The 5,137-nt window shown below is 36.5% G+C and overlaps 1 long non-coding RNA gene across 1 annotated transcript; it reads left to right on the forward strand.

Annotated features, from left to right (window-relative positions):
* Positions 1-1,268: 1,268 nt before the first annotated feature.
* LOC138884327 (uncharacterized) lies at positions 1,269-3,634 on the forward strand. Its single transcript, XR_011404499.1, has 3 exons — positions 1,269-1,314; positions 1,402-1,563; positions 2,129-3,634. It is a non-coding gene; the product is annotated as an uncharacterized lncRNA (long non-coding RNA).
* Positions 3,635-5,137: the final 1,503 nt, after the last annotated feature.

A 5,137-nucleotide genomic window follows, 5' to 3' on the forward strand; every position in this document is an offset into this window, starting at 1 on the left:
CTCCCTTGTCGGGATATTTTGGGCTGTTAGTTGTACCCTTGCCGGGTTAGAGGGATATGTTGTTGATTTCCCCTAATGGGACTCTCCTTACAAAATCAGATGTTTCGAATTATATTATGGGATCGTGTGGCACGCCGTCCACTTATATATGATATTATGGGATCGTGTGGCACACCGTCCACTTATATATGATATTATGGGATCGTGTGACACGCCGTCCACTTATATATGATATTATGGGATCGTGTGGCACGCCGTCTACTTATATATGATATTATGGGATCGTGTGGCACGCCGTCCACTTATATATGATATTATGGGATCGTGTGGCACGCCGTCCACTTAAATATGATATTATGGGATCGTGTGGCACGCCGTCCACTTATATATATATATATATCATGGGAACCGGAGTTTCTTCTGTTTATTTCCGATATTTCATTTTTACCTGTTACTCCCCGATAGCATGTCCCCTCCTAGCTTTACTTTGTATTATCTTGTTATTGTTTTTTTTCTTGTACTTGTATATATATCTGTACAGGTTAATTGTGGTAGGTCCTGTTTAGCCTCGTCACTACTTCGCCGGGGTTAGGCCAGACACTTACCAGCACATGGGGTCGGTTGTGATGATGCTACACTCTGTGCATTTTTGTGCACAGATCAGGGAGCAGCTTACGGACCACAGCAGTAGGACTTCTGGGAGCTATCTTCAGTCCAGGGACTCTCGAGGTAGCCTAGCTGGCGTTCGCAGGCCGAAGTCCCTTTCCATGTTTTTCGTTTGTTCATCTTGTATCAGACAAACATGATGTATTTCCTTTCAGACATTGTTTGTAGTATTCTGTAGTAGTCCGTGAGCTAGTGACACCAGACCTTGGGTAGTGATGTGTATTAAACTTCCGCACTTTTGGTTTTCAGTTGCTTTAGATTTAAAGTCTTCCGCTTAAATTTTGTCTCGTTTATTATATTGTTTGAAAGAAAGCAGGAAAGGTGTTTTAAATATTTGGCTTGCCTAGCTCCGATAGTAGGCGTCATCACGATACCCGATGGTGGAAAATCCGGATCGTGACAACTCGTTGCCTCGTACTTGTGAAAAAGATTAACAAAGAATACATAACAGTTGTTTTTACGTGCAATTTTATTATTAAACAATATATAGTTGATTAATATTTGTTTCATTTTAATTTATCATTTATTTATAATAAATTAATATGATTTGACGTAAATATAAGGTGCGAAATTATTGCATAAGGGAATCAGGAAAGTAGCGACAAAAACCAATGGATGCATGGGCCAAGTCATAAGAGACAAGTTCAGGTCAAAGTTATTACTTATGATTTTTACTCGAATTTTGCTACTTATTAGTACTATTATTTATTTATTTATTATTCAAACCAAGTGTAGATCATACTTGAATAAAGAGAAATTGGATTGCTTCAAAATTGGTGAAACCGAAACAGGTTCTTGTCGCCGTGGTTTTCCGTGAGCAGCGACACAAACGGTGGCGTTGCCGTCGTCGGTGGTTGTGGAACTTATGCGGCGTGCCTAGTAGCAATATTGAATACGGTTTTACACAGTTTATTATTAATTTTAATTTTTTTCTATTTGGTCGGAGAATAATTTAATAGGAGTAGTTAAAAGATTATGATTGAAATTGCAGTCAGAGTTTGGAACCCGATAAAACTGGATTGACTTTCATATTCCGTACATATATAAAGATATTTTCTATTCTCATGTTAATTAGTTACGCAAGAAAAGATACTATACTCAATTCTCTCCTTTCACCAGAAAAATAAATAAATTAAATCGCTTAATTTTCTTAATTAAGTTTATAATTCATTGATAAGCTCTCTTACAGATAGACAACTAGTTATTATACAAATTGCATACTAGTATTTGAAAAAAGTATTTTCTTAAATTTAATTGAGTATAAATATCAATTAAAGTATTTTCTTCTACTTAATAATTTCTTAATACTTTTATTTGCAATCTGGAGGTGTGACAATTTTTGGAGCCGCTATTGCTTAAGCTTTTACTTCCATCCCAAACTTGCATTTATTTGCGTTATTTTTTGATCGGCATCATGTATTTATAATCACTACTACTTTCTCAGTAAAAGCAAATGATACAGGGCATGGGTATTTTGAAGGAAAGAGGGACTGCGTCAAAGGGATCCAATCTCTTCATTGTTGTTTGTAATGGTCATGGAATACCTTTCAAGAATTCTAAATAGGATGAGCCAACTTCCAGACTTCAATTATCACCCAATGTGAAAAAGACAGAGGCTTCCACATTTGGTGTTTGCTGATGATTTAATGATTTTCTGTAAAGCAAATAGTAGCTCGGTGAAGAGAGTAATGAAAGCATTGAACCATTTTTCTGAGGCATCTGGGCTGGTGGCAAATTTTGATAAGTCACATATATTCATAGCAGGAGTTAATGAGGAGACAAAGGAAAGATTAGTTCAAATAACTAGATTCACCGTAGGAACCTTTCCTATAAGATACTTGGTCTTCCCCTATCACCCAAGAAGTGGAACAAAATGGAGTGTCATCAGTTGATAGTAAAGATTACAGAGAAAATTAGAGCCACTTCTGCAAGACATTTATCATATGCAGCAAAGCTACAGGTAATAAATTTTGTCCTGTTCTCAGTTCATAATTTTTGAGGTGCAGTATTTGTATTGCCTCAAAGTGTACTGAATAAGGTAGATACAAAGTGTCGTGAATTTTTATGAGGAAGCTCAGAGGAAAAGAAGAAAATGTCTTTACTAGCTTGGGAGAAAATCTGTAAACTAAGAAGCAGGGGGGACTGAATGTAGAAGGGTGCAGAAATTGGAATAATGCTTCTGTGGGCAAAATGATATGGCTGATAATGGAAAAAGCTGATAACCTATGGGTCAAATGGGTTCATGGACATTATATGAACAATGAAGTGGATTTTTGGAACCATATACCTAAGGCTGATAGTAGCTGGTATTGAAAAAAGTTAAATAAACTGAAGTTCTGTATGGTGAACTGGTATAGGAATGGAAGATATAGTCTAACTACAAATGGTAACTATTCAGTAATGCAAGGCTATCTAAAACTGATTGGAGACACACCAAAAATGAAAATTGCAAAGGTAGACTGTTGACAAAGAAAAGGATGATGACAATGGGTATACAATGTGATAATGCTATGTGTGTATTGTGTAATGGAACTGGAATAAAGAGTGCAACACATCTATATTCTGAATGTGGGTGGTCTGCATAATTATGGGAGATGTTAAATCAATGGAGTGACATTAGACTTCAGCAACATGATGCTTTACAATCCTTAAGTAAAATACAAAGTAGGAGATGGACTATGATGAAGAAGAGCATTGTTGCAGCAATATATGGAGCAGATGTATACACAATTTGGCAGGCAAGGAACTGAAAAATGTTTAGAGATTCTACTGTACAGAGCAATAGCATAATTCAATAGATCCAAAGTGTAATTAGAGAAAGGATGGACGTGATAAAGAATTCAAAACGAGCTAGGAAGGCTAGACACATAATACATAGGCTATGTAGTTAGTGCTAAATATTGGATGTAATAGATTTAAATTGTGTTTTCTTTTGATTTTCTGAGGCTTTTCCTGGGATCACCAGATGAAGTGCTCTTATTTGTAAATTTGAATTTGGTTGATGGACTAGTAATACAATTTCACATTTATTACCCAAAAAAATAAAATTTTATATACATTAAATAAAAAATTTAAGCGATACAATTGAAACTTAAAAGGAATTAGTATTAGTACTCACGCGATGCGCGAACACAAGTTATGTCATATTGTAATCTAGGTTGTTTGAATCATGTGCAAATAACCTTAAAATATAAACCTTTCATATAAAACTTATATAACATTAGATATTAATTTTAAATCAAGATATGAAATTATTATTGAAATCTCGTAGACAATTTTTATTTTATTTGTAGCAACCTAAACCCTTGATTTTAGTACTTGTATTGTCACGACCCGGATTTTTCCACCCTCGGGGGTCGTGATGGAGCCTACTGATGTGAGTTGGGCAATCCAAACCTTTAACTACTTACCTCATTATCCAATAATTTCTGGTTAACAATTATAAGGCGATAATGTGATAATAGCGGAAATTCAAATTTAAGCGGAAGACAACAATAAAATATATGAAAACTATATCTATTACAAATACTTAAGTCTTAACCACCCAAAACCTGGTGTCACAGTGTCACAGACTATCTTAGATTGCTACATACAAAGTCTGAAGAAATAACAGTACATTGTTTCTGAATAAAAGGAAAATGAAACAAGAAATAGCGATACAGGGAGACGCCAGGTCCTGCGGACGTCTGCAGGTCTACCTTGGATCTCCGCGTGGACTGAAGGTAGCCTCCACACTACGGTCCGAAAGTTGCTCCGGGATCTGCACATAGTGCAGAGTATAGTATCAGCACAACCGACCCCATGTGCTGGTAAGTGTCTAGCCTAACCTCGGCGAAGTAGTGACGAGGCTAGGACCAGACTACCAAATAAACCTGTGCAGTTCAAATATATACAGCGTAAAAGAAGTACAGAAATAACCAGACAAAATGGGAGGGGGATCATGCTGTGGGGGAGATAACAGTTCCGAATAGAAAGACATCAAATAAACGAAAGAAATGACATAACTCGGATATCAACAAAGAATCAGAAATCAATAAATGCACGGCATCACCCTTCGTGCTTTTACTCTCGTCCTCACAAAAGTAATCATATAATAAAAATGTGCACGGCATCACCCTTCATGCTTTTACTCTCTTTCCTCGCCATATAATCAATAAAATCGGCACGGAATAGTACATCGTGCGGCACGACATCACCCTTCGTGCTTTACACTCTTTCCTCACAATAATACACGACATCACTCTTCGTGCTTTACACTTTTTCCTCACAAAACAAACAATGCACGACATCACCCTTCGTGTTTTAACTCTTTTTCTTACCCAAACAACAGTCACAAACAATAGGGCAAGGGAATAAATGAAATTGCAATAAAGATCCCGGTAAGGGAACAACAATTCAACAAATAAATCCCGGAAAGGGAACATCATCAATAACCTCAACATCCCCGCAAGGGAGATAACGAATAAATCAA

Source organism: Nicotiana sylvestris, chromosome 12, assembly GCF_000393655.2.
Source record: "Nicotiana sylvestris chromosome 12, ASM39365v2, whole genome shotgun sequence".
NCBI lineage: Eukaryota > Viridiplantae > Streptophyta > Magnoliopsida > Solanales > Solanaceae > Nicotiana > Nicotiana sylvestris.